This window comes from Schistocerca americana, chromosome 3 (assembly GCF_021461395.2).
Source record: "Schistocerca americana isolate TAMUIC-IGC-003095 chromosome 3, iqSchAmer2.1, whole genome shotgun sequence".
NCBI classification, from domain to species: Eukaryota; Metazoa; Arthropoda; class Insecta; order Orthoptera; family Acrididae; genus Schistocerca; species Schistocerca americana.
In genome coordinates this window covers 635,121,074-635,140,752 of record NC_060121.1, presented here as the reverse complement: position 1 = coordinate 635,140,752, position 19,679 = coordinate 635,121,074, and positions in this window count along the sequence as shown.

Genomic DNA, 19,679 nt, shown 5'->3' with positions numbered 1-19,679 from the left:
GAAATAGCTTCCAGTCCTCTTGGATTGCGTAAATACATGTTATGTACGGTTGTTAAGAGAACCTTATGCCATTCTTCCTGCAAAACAGTGGCAAGTACAAGTAGCGATTGTGGAGGTACTTAACGGTCATGCGCCCCTCTCACCAAATATACAAGAAAGGCTAAAACATATGGAAACTTGATGACTGCGGTGGCCAGGGGGGATGTGAAAGTTCCTGCGAGTGCTCACAAAAACAGTACTGGATTGTGTGAACTGTGTCAAGAAGTGTCCTGTCGTCTTGGAACAGAGCTTCACTATGGCGGAACAAACATTGTACCATGGGGTGCACCCGATAAGCGAAAATTGTCACATATTCCTTGGCAGTAATGCCCAGTTGCATAGCAAACACGGTGCCCGTGGAGTACCAAGATATGGCTGCTCAAATCGTCACCGAACAAACGCCGTATTTCACTCTGGGACTTAAACTCGGCCAGCAGTTGGGAACAGACACGCGAATATTTTTCCATTGCTCCGTTTTATGGCTTCGGCACCAGTTTTTTCTATTTCGAGCATTTGCCTCACTGATGAGTTTTCGTAGAATTCCAGGTCACCTTGCAGTTCACTGCTTCTGGAGTTCCCTTCGCCTTGTTTTGTTGCTGACATTCTGCAATCCAGTTAATATCACAGCTGTCGTCCTCTAATTTTTCGTCACAACCCCTTCAATAACGGTCGGTCTCGATCACGCGATCACACACTTCCGTTCACGTTGTGACTTAGCGGATGATGTTCCTCCGTTTTCCCTGTATGTAGTATATATCTTCAATAAGAGGCACTTTGTCTACCTTGGTTACAGACGCTCCCCCCATTCCCCCCCCCCCCCCCCCGCTCCCTACGCGCGTAAACAATTCCCCCATTTTCTGATTCATTTAGCACAGACATAATGCACTCACAGCTACACAGAAGGCTGTTGTGACCCCGACTGACAGTTGCAACGTATTGAGGGTATTGCACTGGTACCGTTCTCGGTGAAATACAACAATGGAATCTGCAGACTTGGTTAGCATCTGCATTTATTGATTCCATTCCATGCTGGGTGCCTGATACACTAACTGGTTATCAATATCTTGAAACAACATGGTCTTGGTTGCTACCAAGACTGTCATATTTCAAGATCCACATTTCTCTTCAAGCATGCATTTCTCACGGTCTTTTTATATTTTTGTCCTACCACTGTAAGTAATGGCAGTGGAGTGGCGTGTTTGCTCCTGTGGAGTATATCGAATCAGTAAAATTATTTGTGGCGTCGTGCAGATGTGACAGAATTGCAGTCAGGAGCTATTTGTTTGAAGTATACTTGCATTCTACGAAAACCAAGTTTCAATAGTTTTGGTACAGTACATAAATGGCGTAGTAAATGGCAGGGTTATTGGTGGCATCGGTAGGAAGCGAAATATAAATTGGGAAATTGGGAGAGGATCATTTTTCTTTGCCCTTTTGTTTGTTTGTGTTGCACGTAATTACAACCGTACATCGTTCTGTGTTACTTTACTGTGTATTTTATATCGTTACAAAATATAAACTGCATTTTACAAGTAATAAAATATTGTTGTTGGCGTAACTTCTGCAATTACTTTTGACGCAAGTTTGGTTCACATACACAAACATAGAAGAGAATGTTTCACATAACCCCACATAAAGAAATAGCATAGGGTTACGTTGGTAGAGCATGCAGGCAATGACGTGAATTGCTGATCATCAATCACACCACGTTTGATCCATAGATTTGTCACCTTCCAGTTTGAAACTTCAAGAACATCATGATGGAAATCGGGTGGAATAGCATCCTGTTGATGCATGACGCCACATCCCGTTGATAGATGACGCTACATGGCCGGTCTCCAGTTTCCTAGCATGTAAAGATACACATGTCCTACAACGGTCTTTTCACAGAAGAAAAAGGAACCACCAACTTTAAACTTTGAGACTGCATAGAACACATTAACTTCTGATAAATCTCGAATTTACTCCACGATAGCGTGGGAATTCTCTGCCCCCCAAAATCTGCACACTCTGCCTGTTCACCGTACCATTCACAAAACATGTTGTTTCTTCGCTGAAGATGAGTTTCCCACAAAACGCATCCTTTTCCATCAGCTATTGCAAGTGTATCGACAATTCAAAGCGTTTTCCAGCAATTGAAAGCAGTAAGGCATCAGTTTCAGTCTTTTCCTTAAGAGCTTCGAGACGGCCGGTTGTGATTATGTTCAGCTCTCTGCTTGCACTGTTCGTCGACTTCTGTGGACTACGTGGGAAAGTTGCCCGCATGTGGTCAACTGTTTCTTCACTCACTACAGGCCGAATGGTTGATTTTTCCTTCCGGAGGTATCCTGAAGCTTTGAACTTGCGTATACCATCGCCGAATGGAGTTGGTAGTTGTAGGATCTTCGTTGAACTCTGTTCTGAAGGTCCGCTGCACCATTACGGCGCATTGATTTGAATGTATTTGAAGCACACAACATACGCTTTCTTGGCGCCTGCCGCCATCTTGCCTAACCCCTCACTGTTGCGCTCTCGTAGCAGAAATTTCAAGTGGAGCTGCAGCAATACAAAACTTTTTATGTACTCATGTAGGTCTGGAAAATCAGCTGCTAAATAATCGTTGAAATTCATAGTGAAAACCTTTAGCTGTCATTTCAGGGTTTTAAAGTTTGAAAATGGTCTATGACCGAAGCCAGTAGTAATGTACGAAATAAGACAGCAGAAGGTCTTCACCATGAACTTCAACAAAACTTTTTGAGTTTTTCTACACGAGTTTTGTGACAACAGGTAAAGGAACGTAATGTTCGTGACTATTAATATTGGGCTCTTACTGCACATAGTTTCACCCAAGACATGATCCACCAGCATGTCAGGCTACAGAAGACTGCTGAATTCAACTAGCGACATGTACATGGGAGACAGAAGCTGTGACCTCCAAATGTTACCTAGAATTCACTACAATCATGGCCACATGCGAGTCTAATGTATCAACTATTTATCCATAGAAACTTGATTAAGGATAATGAATAAATAGTAAATAGGATATGAACTTCGTGACTAATAATTATTTTGGAATAGAATATTTCTTTGCATGTCCTTGTTCATGACACAGGCATACTTTCCTGTGAAGAATAAAGTAATCTTAAGTTCAGGCTTTAAACTGGCAACCACAGAATGACAGACTATCTGATACTGAGTTATAATAACATTTATTGTTATGTTGTTCGTTTCTGTTTGTTTACAGCACTAAGAATATTATTAGCTGTGGATCACCTTAATGTAAGACACACTCTTTCTATCTTCTAATTCTTCTTCTCCTTACTATTATTATTATTATTATTATTATTATTATTATTATTACTGTTATTATTAATGTATTTTGGTACCTTTTTAGTTCTTTCACTGAAGATGAACTAATATGTAACATTCTCATTAGGACATTATTTGGTATACACTAAAGGGTTTCGGTTTCGGTAACATGGGATAGAAAATTGATGTGGAACTTAACTAACGATTGTGATGTTGATGGTGAGCTGAGCAACAACGACTGTCATGGCCAAGGCGAGTAAATCGTCCACTTACTTTTATTTTCTAAGATGGTGCTGGATCCTAGTGGCCAACACGTAGAACAGTTCAGAGATGACACTGATATTGTCAGCGAATTTAATGGCGATAGCTGCGGGCGACCGTCTGCTGCGAAATAGTTAACGTTATCTATAATCTGATATAGGGTAAACGGCAAACTCATTTGTCAGTTAAAGGCTACGACTTTGATAAGACGCTATATATTAGCCTTCTAAACTATGTGTTTGTAAACTCTCTGGGTTACGTAATTTCGCATTTAGAAGACATTTAGCATAATGCTGTCCAGCAACTTTGCCAATATGCACTACTGGACACCATAATGCATTTAGTTTGTTCCAAGAGTACTCAATTGTTAGTGAGATAATAGTAATTCATAAAATAAATAAATAAATATTCTAAAACATTAAAGTATTGACAACTTGATGAGCAGCTACATCCTATTACTACAGTTGTCCTTGAAGATACTGCTAATTACTTAAGAACATCACTATAACAATTTCCCAGGCTATGCAAACAGTATTGCATGCTGTAACAAAAGGGAAGATGCCGTTTGCCACAGCAATGAAACTATTCACTGTCTCAAGAAACACACTTAAAACATTTCTGAAAAAAGCGGTGGTACTTCTGAACGCAAGATGATTCTATGGAATTTCAGATTTGTATCCTATCGAGATCAAAGGGAAGAATTAGTTAACGATATTTCTGACATGGAACGATGAAGTTGTGGATTATCAGTAACTGATTTACGCTACAAGCCATTTCAGATTTCTAAGCAAAATAATCTGTCAGACCAATTAAATAATAAAGATATAGCAGGCAAGATTAGGGAACACATTGTAGGAAGAGACATTCAAACATGAGCCTGAGAAAACGAAACTCCACTTCAGTGATAATACTACATGGCTTTAATAAAGTTAATGAGCAAAGGTTTTTAACGTTCTCGAAGATGTGCAAGAAAAATACTTTCACCCTGCTTACAGAAACGAGATACATAGGTTTCTTTTCGTGTAAGGGAAGAAGCAAAGCTGGTGCTGTTACATCAGCAGAAAAAGGATGGCTTACTACAGTCGCCATATCCATTCCTGTATGAGGAACGCTTATTACTCCTTTCGTAATGCTTCTCGGAAACAAAATGGAAGGTGAACTTCAAGAACTTGATTCCCAGGAACTCTATTTCCCTGTCAATTTTGACATTTCCATGAAATAGTCTGATCACTTCTTGAACTACGCAAAGCCTTCGTCCGAAAATCAAGCACTCGTAATTCCGGATACGCATGCAATCCATACAAAATGTAAAGGCTTCACAGAAAACAACCAAACAATGCTAAATGTAGTGTGCTTGCCACAACAAATTATGGTTTCCAAATGCCTCATTTATTGCACCTTTCAAAATATTCTACGCGATACCTTGTGAAAAGTTTATCCGAAAACAACCAGGAAGAACGATAACACAATTATAAACTAGCACGCTCCTTAGGGAAGCATTTTTGCAGTCAACTACACCACTTACAATGCTAATTGGATTTCGTATGTGCGGGACTGTCCATTTGGGTGCGTTGTATTCATAGGGGTGGATTTTTTTGCTGCAGAGGTGGGCCTATCGGACGCTTGCATGGTCTCTGGTGGAGACAGGTTTAATGATAATGAAAGACATAAAGTAACTGAGAAGAACGATGGGTCTGATACTGGGCACACAGCCTACTGATAAAGATTAAGTGAAAGTCGTTGATGGGTTTCTGATGAAAAGGGAGTTCGTCATGAAGGAGAAGCGAGTGGCAGTTACATTAATGTGGGCCCATTGATCCCTGATGTCAATGACAACAAAGTCGAGAGGTTTTGCAGTAAATTCAATCTTTGCTAAAATAAATCAAATTTATTACATCGTGAAATGTAACTTCGTAGGATTTACCGGTGTAATAAGTCTTGAAAGTCTCTTCGGGTTTGCTGCCGGATCCTAAAATCAACTCGATTCGATATTTCGGCGATCCAACTGGTCGCCACCTTCAGGAGAATGCTGCCTCTGCTGATGAGTCCCTCTGAGAACCGATGCCGGGCTGCAAATTGACGTCCTATATAGCCCACCGTACCGTACACAGCGCGGCGCATGCGCCGCCCATCCCAAGACAGGGCAGGTGGCGGCGCCCTTAGTAGAACGTAACTCTTACTGTTAAAATTCCTTAAAATTCTTCCTGTCTCAAACGATATGCCCCCAGCATAAGGGATAAAGGCCAGCGATCTATGTTCATGCACCTCCAATGATGATCCGAACTCCATAGCCCTACGAATCTGCTTCTCTCAGTATCCATTTTCCTTAAAAACGACCATCAAATGTGCAAGTTCTTGAGTTAAGCTGTCCTCGTCGGAAATGACATATACTCTGTGTACCAAAGTCCTAAGGAATTTTAACATTAAGAGTGTGTTCCGTCCACCTTCTAAGATTAGGGCACTACTCGGTTCTGTGAAAAATGATTTGGGGCTTAGGAAATCCGGTGTATACAAAATTCCGTGTCGATGTGGGAAGGCTTACATCGGCCGTTCGATTCGCACAGTTCATGACAGGTCTGAGGAGCATCGCCGTCATACGAGGCTCCAACAGCTGGAAAAATCGGCAGTAGCTGAACACTGCTTAAATGAGGTTCACGGTATGAATTTTGACGAAACTGTGATCGTTGCCAACACTTGCGGTTTTTGGAACAGTGTCTACAAAGACGCAGTTCAAATTAGGTTGGCGGATAATTTAATTAACAAAGACAATGGTTTTCCTCTTACCAGGACGTGGAATCCTGTTCTACCCTGCATCAGAACAAGACGTTCTTCGGTTCGGCCACTCCGAGTATTCGAATATCGTCCCTGAGTGAGATATATCGTTGCCCTCAGTGTTCTACTAAGTGCGGGACCACCTGCCCAGTCTTGGAGGTCAGCAACCGTGTTGGGCGGCGCATGCGCCGTGTACGGTACGATGGGCTGCACAGGGTGGTCCGTTGATAGTGACCGGGCCAAATATCTCACGAAATAAGCATCAAACGAAAAAATTACAACGATCGAAACTCGTCTAGCTTGAAGGGGAAAATCAGATGGCACTATGGCTGGCCAGCTAGATGGCGCTGCCACAGGTCGAACGGATACCAACTGCGTTTCTTTTAAATAGGAACCCCCATTTTTTATTACATATTCGTGAAGTACGTAAAGAAAAGTGAATGTTTTAGTTGGATCACTTGTTCGCTTTGTGATAGATGGAGTTGTAATAGTCACAAACGTATAAGTACGTGGTATCACGTAACATTCCGTCAGTGCGAACGGTATTTGCTTCGTTATACATTACCCGTGTTAAAATGGACCAATTGCGGAGAAGGTCGATATCGTGTTGATGTATGGCTATTGTGATCAAAATGCCCGACGGGCGTGTGCTGTGTATGCTGCTCGGTATCCTGGATATCATCCAAGTGTCTGGAACGTTCGCTGGATAGTTACGTTATTTAAGGAAACAGGAAGTGTTTAGCCACATGTGAAACGTCAACCACGACCTGCAACAAATGATAATACCCAAGTAGGTGTTTTAGCTGCTGTCGCGGCTACTCCGCACATCAGGAGCAGACAAATTGCGCGAGAATCGGGAATCTCAAAAACGTCGCTGTTGAGAACATCGATTGCACCCTTACCATATTTCCATGCACCAGTAATTGCATGGCGACGACTTTGAACGCCGTGTACAGTTCTGCCACTGGGGACAAGAGAAATTAGGGGACAATAGCAGATTTTTTGCACGCTTTCTATTTACCGACGATGCATCATTCACCAACAGCGGTAACGTAAACCGGCGTAATATGCACTATTGGGCAACGTAAACTCCACGATGGCTGCGACATGTGGAACATCAGCGACCTTGGCGGGTTAATGTATGGTGCCGCATTATGGGAGGAAGGATAATTGGCCCCCATTTTATCGATGTCAATCTAAACGGTGCAATGTATGCTGATTTCCTACGTATGTTCTACCGATGTTACTACAAGAGGTTTCACTGCATGACGGAGTGGCGATGTACTTCCAACATTATGGATGTCCAGCACACAGGACGCGTGCGGTTGAAGCGGTATTGAATTGCATATTTCATGACAGGTCGATTGCTCGTAGAAACACCATACCATGGCCCGCACATTTACCGGATCTGACGTCCCCGGATATCTTTCTGTGGGGAAAGTTGAAGGATATTTGCTATCGTGATCCACCGCCAACGCCTGACAACAGGCGTGTGCGCAGTGCCAATGCATGTGCGAACATTACGGAAGGCGAACTACTCGCTGTTGAGAGGAATGTCGTTGAAGGTATTGCCAAATGCATTGAGGTTGACGGACTTCATTTTGAGCATTTATTGAATTAATGTGGTATTTACAGGTAATCACGCTGTAACAGCATGCGTTCTGAGAAGTGATAAGTTCACAAAGGTACATGTATCACATTGGAACAACCGAAATAAAATGTTCAAACGTACCTACGTTCTGTATTTTAATTTAAAAAACCTACCTGTTACCAACCGTTCGTCTAAAATTGTGAGCCATATGTTTGTGACTATTACAGCGCCATCTATCACAAAGCGAAATAAGTGGCCCAACTAAAACATTCATATTTCTTTGCGTACTACACGAATATGTAATAAAAATGGTGGTTCCTATTTAAAAAAAAAAAATGGCTCTGAGCACTATGGGACTCAACTGCTGAGGTCATTAGTCCCCTAGAACTTAGAACTAGTTAAACCTAACTAACCTAAAGACATCACAAACATCCATGCCCGAGGCAGGATTCGAACCTGCGACCGTAGCGGTCTTGCGGCTATTTTTAAAAAAAACGCGGTTGATATCCGTTTGACCTATGGCGGCGCCATCTGGCGGGCCAACCATACCGCCATCTGGTTTCCCCCTTCAAGCTAGACAAGGTTCGTTCTTTTTAGTTTTTTCGTTTGACGCTTATTTCGTGAGATATTTGGCCCGGTCACTATCAATGGACCACCCTGTATAGGAGGCGATCTGGAGCCTGGCGTCAGTTCTTAGCGGGACTCATCACCAGAGGCAGCATTCTCCTGAAGATGGCGACCAGTTGGATGGCCGAAATATCGAATCGAGTTGATTTTAGGATCCGGCAGTAAACCCAAAAAGACATTCGAGATCGTGAAATGTATTCACAAACTGCAAATACTGTGCCACAAGAGCTGTACATTTTAGGAAACAAATGGAAATTTCCGCATAACTGGGACTTGAACCCGGATTTCCCGCTTGTCGTGAGCGGTCGCCTTAATAAGTTCGGCTATCTGAGCACTCTCCCTGTGCGAGAATCACATAACTGCGCGAGCTGTGGTGGAAGCAGACACAACGACATACGGAGATTTGGGCGAGTCTTGTAAGTGCGCTGAAACAGGCGAAGTGGTTGAGGCGACTGCTCACAATTAGCGGGAAATTTGGGCTCGAGTGCTCGTCTTGCACAAATTTTCTTACTTTTTCATTAACTTGTTTAACTGTTGAGGAGCCGTATTCGCAGTTTGTAAATACAGTTCATGAGTAAAAGCTTTTCTACGAAAATCAAATATAAAATCACACTGGTCACTTTGGATGTTGTGAGAGAAAATGGATTTCTAATCAAGCAGACTTATTTCACCAACTGTGAAATGCGATTGTGAGTGATAAGTTGCTAGTTTACAAGTGCCAGACCGGGAGAAGCGGAGCTATGAAATCCAAACGAACACTGAAAAGTTTCATACATAGCACACTGTCTGAACCAGAACTCCAGACAATGAATTTAAGAACGGAATAATACCTTAGCAGCATACTGGTAACACATTTAAAGAGAAAAGCTACCTACTGCGTACAGCTTCTGTAGTGGAAAGTACCTGAAATGCGAGAAAATGGAGTTTCCCCTTGACTTCCCAGAGGATTCAGAACGACAAAATCATTATAAAATCTAGAAATAAACATACGGTAACACATTAGTTTCTAAATTATAAAGACAGCTGATATGATATTAATATTGATGTTTTCTATAAAAGCCTAACAGCAGCAAATTAGTTTCGTATATGTTGTTGTTGTTGTGGTCTTCAGTCCTGAGACTGGTTTGATGCAGCTCTCCATGCTACTCTATCCTGTGCAAGCTTTTTCATCTCCCAGTACCTACTGCAACCTACATCCTTCTGAATCTGCTTAGTGTATTCGTCTCTTGGTCTCCCTCTACGATTTTTACCCTCCACGCTGCCCTCCAATACTAAATTGGTGATCCCTTGATGCCTCAGAACATGTCCTACCAACCGATCTCTTCTTCTGGTCAAGTTGTGCCACAAACTTCTCTTCTCCCCAATCCTATTCAATACTTCCTCATTAGTTATGTGATCTACCCATCTAATCTTCAGCATTCTTCTGTAGCACCACATTTCGAAAGCTTCTATTCTCTTCTTGTCCAAACTATTTATCGTCCATGTTTCACTTCCATACATGGCTACACTCCATACGAATACTTTCAGAAATGACTTCCTGACACTTAAATCTATACTGGATGTTAACAAATTTCTCTTCTTCAGAAACGCTTTCCTTGCCATTGCCAGCCTACATTTTATATCCTCTCTACTTCGACCATCATCAGTTATTTTGCTCCCCAAATAGCAAAACTCCTTTACTACTTTAAGTGCCTCATTTCCTAATCTAATTCCCTCAGCATCACCCGACTTAATTAGACTACATTCCATTATCCTTGTTTTGCTTTTGTTGATGTTCATCTTATATCCTCCTTTCAAGACACTGTCCATTCCATTCAACTGCTCTTCCAAGTCCTTTGCTGTCTCCGACAGAATTACAATGTCATCGGCGAACCTCAAAGTTTTTATTTCTTCTCCATGAATTTTAATACCTACTCCGAATTTTTCTTTTGTTTCCTTTACTGCTTGCTCAATATACAGATTGAACAACATCGGGGAGAGGCTACAACCCTGTCTTACTCCCTTCCCAACCACTGCTTCCCTTTCATGTCCCTCGACTCTTATAACTGCCATCTGATTTCTGTACAAATTGTAAATAGCCTTTCGCTCCCTGTATTTTACCCCTGCCACCTTTAGAATTTGAAAGAGAGTATTCCAGTCAACATTGTCAAAAGCTTTCTCTAAGTCTACAAATGCTAGAAACGTAGGTTTGCCTTTCCTTAATCTTTCTTCTAAGATAAGTCGTAAGGTCAGTATTGCCTCACGTGTTCCAGTGTTTCTACGGAATCCGAACTGATCTTCCCCGAGGTTGGCTTCTACTAGTTTTTCCATTCGTCCGTAAAGAATTCGTGTTAGTATTTTGCAGCTGTGACTTATTAAGCTGATAGTTCGGTAATTTTCACATCTGTCAACGCCTGCTTTCTTTGGGATTGGAATTATTATATTCTTCTTGAAATCTGAGGGTATTTCGCCTGTTTCATACATCTTGCTCACCAGATGATAGAGTTTTGTCAAGACTGGCTCTCCCACGGCCGTCAGTAGTTCCAATGGAATATTGTCTACTCCGGGGGCCTTGTTTCGACTCAGGTCTTTCAGTGCTCTGTCAAACTCTTCACGCAGTATCATATCTCCCATTTCATCTTCATCTACATCCTCTTCCATTTCCATAATATTGTCCTCAAGTACATCGCCCTTGTATAGACCCTCTATATACTCCTTCCACCTTTCTGCTTTCCCTTCTTTGCTTACAACTGGGTTTCCATCTGAGCTCTTGATATTCATACAAGTCGTTCTCTTATCTCCAAAGGTCTCTTTAATTTTCCTGTAGGCGGTATCTATCTTACCCCTAGTGAGATAGGCCTCTACATCCTTACATTTGTCCTCTAGCCATCCCTGCTTAGCCATTTTGCACTTCCTGTCGATCTCATTTTTGAGACGTTTGTATTCCTTTTTGCCTGTTTCACTTACTGCATTTTTATATTTTCTCCTTTCATCAATTAAATTCAATATTTCTTCTGTTACCCAAGGATTTCTACTAGCCCTCGTCTTTTTACCTACTTGATCCTCTGCTGCCGTCACTACTTCATCCCTCAAAGCTACCCATTCTTCTTCTACTGTATTTATTTCCCCCATTCCTGTCACTTGCTCCCTTATGCTCTCCCTGAATCTCTGTACAACCTCTGGTTCTTTTAGTTTATCCAGGTCCCATCTCCATAAATTCCCACCTTTTTTCAGTTTCTTCGGTTTTAATCTACAGGTCATAACCAATAGATTGTGGTCAGAGTCCACATCTGCCCCTGGAAATGTCTTACAATTTAAAACCTGGTTCCTAAATCTCTGTCTTACCATTATATAATCTATCTGATACCTTTTAGTATCTCCAGGGTTCTTCCATGTATACAACCTTCTTTCATGATTCTTAAACCAAGTGTTAGTTATGATTATGTTGTGCTCTGTGCAAAATTCTACCAGGCGGCTTCCTCTTTCATTTCTGTCCCCCAATCCATATTCACCTACTATGTTTCCTTCTCTCCCTTTTCCTACACTCGAATTCCAGTCACCCATGACTATTAAATTTTCGTCTCCCTTCACAATCTGAATAATTTCTTTTATTTCATCATACATTTCTTCAATTTCTTCGTCATCTGCAGAGCTAGTTGGCATACAAACTTGTACTACTGTAGTAGGCGTGGGCTTCGTATCTATCTTGGCCACAATAATGCGTTCACTATGCTGTTTGTAGTAGCTTACCCGCATTCCTATTTTCCTATTCATTATTAAACCTACTCCTGCATTACCCCTATTTGATTTTGTGTTTATAACCCTGTAGTCACCTGACCAGAAGTTTTGTTCCTCCTGCCACCGAACTTCACTAATTCCCACTATATCTAACTTCAACCTATCCATTTCCCTTTTTAAATTTTCTAACCTACCTGCCCGATTAAGGGATCTGACATTCCACGCTCCGATCCGTAGAACGCCAGTTTTCTTTCTCCTGATAACGACATCCTCTTGAGTAGTCCCCGCCCGGAGATCCGAATGGGGGACTATTTTACCTCCGGAATATTTTACCCAAGAGGACGCCATCATCATGTAATCATACAGTAAAGCTGCATGCCCTCGGGAAAAATTACGGCTGTAGTTTCCCCTTGCTTTCAGCCGTTCGCAGTACCAGCACAGCAAGGCCGTTTTGGTTATTGTTACAAGGCCAGATCAGTCAATCATCCAGACTGTTGCCCTTGCAACTACTGAAAAGGCTGCTGCCCCTCTTCAGGAACCACACGTTTGTCTGGCCTCTCAACAGGTACCCCTCCGTTGTGGTTGCACCTACGGTACGGCTATCTGTATCGCTGAGGCACGCAAGCCTCCCCACCAACGGCAAGGTCCATGGTTCATGGGGGGGAGTTTCGTATAAAAAAATAAAATTAAAGCAATAGCAGCCCTCGGTCGCAAAAGAAGAGTCTTATCACCTAGGTTTAGGCACTGCTGTGAGTGCCTTCATCAGAAGTGAAACTCTCAAACTGACATCTCACATATAAAATTAAATATCAAGCGATAAAGCTTCAGACACAAAATATTTTTTATTTTCTAATATTTTATTTTTTTAACAGAATGTATAAAAGACAAGCTACTATGGGGACCTCACACGCGTCGAGCTACGGTAGCAGACTCAGATTCTCATGCTACCGCAGCTCAACGCATGTGAGCGGCTATAGTGGCCTTCTATACACATGAAAAAACTTTGTATCACCCTAGTTCCCAGAACTCCTCAAGATAGACGTTGACTGAGAACATTGTATCACAGACACAGTCCCTTTCACTGTTCACTAAACCTGCCCAAAGTGTGAACAACCATGCATGACCAGCCCGTATTAGACGGACGGGATCCGACAGCCGATCAGTTCTAGGCATTCTACCAGGAAGGCGGTACACGCCTCGTGTTGTCTCTAGTTCAACCATGCCGAGACGGCCAGTACCGTGGTTCGATGGCGTCCGCATTATTACTTTGTGCCAGAAAGGGCTCTCAACAAGGAAGTGTCCAGGCGTCTCGGAGTGAACCAAAGCGATGTTGTTCGGACATGGAGGAGATACACACGAACTGTCGATAACATGCCTCGCTCAGGCCGCCCAAGGCTACTACTGCAGTGGATGACCGTTACCTACGGATTATGGCATGGAACCACCCTTACAGCAACGCCACCATGTTGAATATTGCTTTTCGTGCAGCCACAGGACGCCGTGTTACGACTCAAACTGTGCGCAATAGGCTGCATGATGCGCAACTTGACTCCCGACGTCCATGGCTGTGTCCATCTTTGCAACCACGACACCAAATGGTTCAAATGGCTCTGAGCACTATGGGACTCAACTGCTGAGGTCATAAGTCCCCTAGAACTTAGAACTAGTTAAACCTAACTAACCTAAGGACATCACAAACATCCATACCCGAGGCAGGATTCGAACCTGCGGCCGTAGCGGTCTTGCGGTTCCAGACTGTAGCGCCTTTAACCGCACGGCCACTTTGGCCGGCCCAACCACGACACCATGCAGCGTGGTGCAGACGGGCCGAACAACATGCCGCACGGACCGCTCAGGTTTTGCATCACGTTCTCTTCACCGATGAGCGTCGCATATGGCTTCAACCAGACAATCGTCGGAAACGTGTTTGGAGGCAACCCGGTGAGGCTGAACGCCTTAGACACACTGTCCAGCGAGTGCAGCTCGGTGGAGGTTCCCTGCTGTTTTGGGGTGGCATTAAGTGGAGGCGACATACGCTGCTGGTGGTCACGGAAGGCGCCATAAAGACTGTACGATACGTGAATGCCATCCTCCGACCGATAGTGCAACCATATCGGCAGCATATTGGCGAGGCATTCGTCTTCATGGACAATTCGCGGCCCCATCGTCCATACCTTGTGAATGACTTCCTTCAGGATAACGACATCGCTCGACTAGAGTGGCTAGCATGTTCTCCAGACATGAACCCTATCGAACATGCCTGGGATAGACTGAAAATGGCTGTTTGTGGACGACGTGACCCACCAAACACTCTGAGGGATCTACGCCGAATTGCCGTTGAGAAGTGGGCAAATGGACCAACAGTGCCTTGATGAACTTGTGGATAGTATGGCAAGACGAATACAGGCGTGCATTAATGCAAGAGGTCGTTCTACTGGGTATCAGAGGTTCCGGTGTGTACAGCAAATCTGGACTACCACCTCAGAAGGTCTTGCTATATGGAGGAACAACATGCAATGTGTGACTTTCATGAGCAATAAAAAAGGCGGAAATGTTGTTTATGTTGATCTCTGTTCTAATTTCCTGTACAGGTTCGGGAGCTCCCGGAACCAAGGTGATGCATAACTTTTTTTGATGTGTGTGTAAATATTATTTAAGAAGAAAATTTGTGACTAAAGCTTTATCGCTTAATATTTAGTTTTATAATTGACATTCCAATTTGAGAGTTTTACTTCTGATGAAGGCACTCATAGCAGTGCCGAAACATGGGTCAAAAGACTCCATTTTTGCGACCAAGGACTCCTATTGTTTTAGTTTTACTTTCTGAGCACACAGCCATGTTCCAAACATTAAGTTTCGTATAAGTTTGTCAACGTAGAACACTAACTATTGCTGTTGTTGTAAAGGTCTTCACTCCGGAGACTGGTTATATTCTCTTCTTGTCTAAACTATTTATCGTCCATGTTTCACTTTCGAAACATGGCTACACTCCATAAAAATACTTTCAGAATAGACTTCCTGACACTTAAATCTATACTCGCTGTTAACAAATTTCTCTTCTTCAGAAAAGCTTTCCTTGACATCGCCAGTCTATATTTTCTATTCTCTCTACATCGAACAACATCAGTTATTTTTCTACCCAAATAGCGAAAATCGTCTACTACTTTAAGTGTCTCATTTCCTAATCTAATTGCCTCAGTATCACCTGACTTAATTACACTACGTTCCACCATCCTCGCTCCGCTTTTCTTGATGTTCATCTTATATCCTCCTTTCGAGACACTGTCCATTCCGTTCAACTGTTCTTCCTGGTCCTCTGCTTACTCTGACACAATTACAATATCACCGACAAACCTCAAAGTTTTTATCTCTTCTCTATGGATTTTAATTACTGCTCAAAATTTTTCTTTTGTTTTGTTTACTGCTTGCTCAGTATATAGACTGAATTACATTGGGGATAATCTACAACCCTGTCTCACTCCCTTCCCAACCACTGCTTCTCTTTCGTGCCCCTCGACTCTTATAATAGCCATCTCGTTTCTGTACAAATTGTAAATAGCCTTTCGTTCCCTGTATTTGACCCCTGCCACCTTCGGAATTTGAAAAAGATTGTTCCAGTCAGCATTGTCAACGGGTTCTCTAAGTCTACAAATGTTCGAACGTAGGTTTGCCTACCTTAACCTGTCTTCTAAGATAAGTCGTAGTGTCAGTATTGTCTCACGTGTTCCAACATTTGTACGGAATCCGAACTGATCTTCCTCAAGGTCGGCTACTACCCGTTTTTTCATTTGTCTTTAAATAATTCGTGTTAACATTTTGCAGCTGTGTTTTTATACCTATTACATTGGGATTGGAGTACTCATATTCTTCTTGAAGTCTAAGGGTATTTTTCCTGTCTCATACATCGTACTCACAAGATGTTACATTTTTCGCACGGGTGGCTCTCCCAAGGCTATCAGTAGTTCTGTTGGAATGTTGTCTACAATCGGAGCCCTGTTTCAACTCAGATCTTTCAGTGCTCTGTCAAATTCTTTGCGCAGTATCATATCTCTCATTTAATCTTCACTTGAGTCCTCTTCCATTTCAATAATATTGCTCGCAAGTACTTCGCCCTTGTGTAGACCCTTTATATAGTTCTTCCATCTTTCTGCTTTCACTTCTTTGCTTAGAACTCCCTTTCCATCTGAGCTCTTCATATTCATACAAGTGGTTATCTTTTCTCCAAAGGTCTCTTTGACTTTCCTGTATCTATCTTACCCCTAGTGATATATGCCTCTAAATCCTTACATATGTCCTCTAGCCATTCTTGCTTAGCCATTTTGCACTTCCTGTCCCTCACATTTTTGAGACGTTTTTATTCCTTTTCGCTTGCTTCAATTACTGAATTTTTATATTTCCTTCTTTCATCAATTAAATTCAATATCTCTTCTGTTACCCAAGGATTTCTACTAGCCCTCGTCTTTTTACGTACCTGATCGTCTGCTGCCTTCACATCTCTCAAGGCTACCCATTGTTCGTCTCCTGTATTTCTTTCTCCCGTCCTCGTCAGTCGTTCCCTAATGTTCTCTCTGAAACTCTCTATAAGCTTTGGTTCCTGCAGTTCATCCAGGTCACATCACCTTAAATTCCCACCTTTTTGCAGTCTCTTCAGTTTTAATCTACAGTTCATTGCCATAGATCGTAGTCAGAGTCCTCATCTGCCCCTGCAAATGTCTTACAATTTATAACCTGTTTTCTAAATCTCTGTCTTACCATTATATATTCAGTCTGTAACCTTTCGGTGTCTCCAGGTCTCTTCCACGTACACAGTCTTCTTTCGCGATTCTTAAACGAACTGTTAGCTATGATTAAGTTATGCTCTGTGCAAAATTCTACTATTCGGCTTCCTCTTTCATTCCTTACCTTCAGTCCATATTTACCTACTGCTTTTCCTTTTCTTCCTTTTCCTACTATCGAATGCCAGTCCCCCATGACTACTACGTTTTCGTCTCCCTTCACTATCTGAATAATTTCTTGTATCACATAATTTCTTCAGTATATTCATCATCTGCAGAGATAGTTGGCATATGAACTCGTACTACTGTGAGACGTGTGGGCTTCCTTTCTATCTTGGCTACAATAATGCATTCACTATGATATTCTTAGTAGCTGATCCACGCTCGATTTTTTTAAATTTATTATTAAACCAACTCCTGCATACCGTTACTTGATTTTGTATTGATAACCTTGAATTCTCCTGACTAGAAGTCTTGTTCCTCCTGCCATCGAACTTCACTAATTCCCACCATATCTAACTTTAACCTACCTATTTCCATCTTTAAATTTTCTAACCTACCTGCCCGATTAAGTGATCTGGCATTCCACGCTCCGATCCGTAGAACGCCAGTTTTGTTTCTCCTGATAACGACACCCTCCTGAGTAGTCCCCACCTGAAAATCGGAATGGGGGACTATTTTACCTCCGGAATATTTTACCCGAGATGGTGCCATCATCGTTTAACCACACAGTAAAGCTGCATACCCTCGGAAAAACTACAGTTGTAGTTTCCCCTTGCTTTCAGCCGTTCGCAGTACCAGCACATCAAGGCCGTTTTGGTTAATGTTACAAGGCCAGATCAGTCAATCATCCAGACCGTAGTCTGTGCAACTAGTGAAGAGGCTGCTACCCCTCTTTGGGAACCACATGTTTGTCTGGCCTGTCAACAGATACCCCTCCGTTGTGGTTGCACCTAGGGGACGGCTGTATGTATCACTGAGGCACGCAAGCCTCTCCACCAACGGCAAAGTTCATGGTTCATGGAGGGGGATGGGGGGGAAGGGGGATAACTACGGTCGTTTTACAAGATTTATACCATGAGTCGTTTTTCGGCTTACGTCTATGATATTCGGCTTGTTTTTACATCTCTCCCTGTATCTTTTCCTACCTTGTTCACCAGTATTCTATACTTTTTGATGTCAGCTGTAGTCTGATGATGGTCCCGCTGCCGACAACTGATTTACGAGATAAACACCTATTGATTGACAAATATGAAGTTATTTTTCAAACAGTGAGGCGAAAACCATCAATACGATTTTATGTAAAGTTTTTTAAAGTGAAAGAATGTATCTAATGAATGTGGTGAAACAGTTAGAGGAGGTAGACGAAACAGGTTAACGAAATAAATTAATACTTTAGGACATCTACAGTCTGTGGTTTTGGTTCGTAAACATGAAATTGTACTCAAAGCAGCGAAGGCAAATTTCATTAAATTGATATTACTTAAAGTTTTTGTGTGGTTAAAGGAAACAGCCGCTGAAGATGATATAACAGTAAAGAACCACGTCTGCGTAATAATGAAAGAAAACAACAGAAATATCCAATATGAATTTTTCGTGTGCGCTGATATGAGACTTCCTGACAGAATGAAACTGTCTGCTGATAAAAGACATAAACTTTTACTAGAAAAATCCACCTCACTGGAAAACGGTCATTCACTAATTATGAACCTGTTGGTGTGGAGTTTATTATACAGAGATAGCAAAGCCAGAATTTGTAATCTACGCCGACCGTATTTTTACATCTATTGTGGAAACTTTAGGCCACGTTACAGACTAGCAGAGGAGTAACTACAGCGTATGGAAATGAAACGTCTCAGCGGACTCTTGTCTGACGTAGTTAGACGAAAGAGCTGGAAGTAGCCTGTCTGGTTGGCGCCACGGCGGCCCCACGCCGTGCCGCCTGTCAGACTCGGCGAACAATAGCGACACCGCGGCGCGCGGCGCGGCTTCGCGCTCGCGACACAAAAGGCTGCGCGCCCCAGCGGCAGCGCGGCCGCCTGTGTTCTGCGCCCGTAATGCGAGTGTGTACGCCAGTCCCGCGCTCTGGCAAACCGCGGAACGAAGAGGATGGGGTGCGGTGGGCGGGTTGGGGGATTTGCCGTGGGGGTGGTGGGAGCGGCTACGCTACCCGCGTTGGCGGGTTCATTAACTCGGAATAAGCCAGGATGCACGGAAAGACGACAGTAATTCGGGCCCTGAATATCAGAGTACTGCAATAGCGCGGATAGCGGTGATTAAGGCACGTCCGAGAGAACAGTGTTGACAGTGCACTTACACATCCAGAGACGTCCTCCGTGGCACGCATAAACCAATCACACGACCAGTCGCTGCCGTAATACTAACAATTAGAGGTGTTCGAGTTTTTTTTTTTTTTTTTACAACTTTTACCTTCAGGTTGGTACATAAGTTCGTAGCGTTTTCCTTTTGAATGTTGATATTGTGGTGACCGTGTGCTTATTTATCGACTGTTATTTTTATTAGCATGTCACTGTTGTTCTTTGGTTACCACATTGTCTTTTTGTCGTTCGCAGATGCAAACTGAAGCAGTGGACGCTAGAAAATGGAGT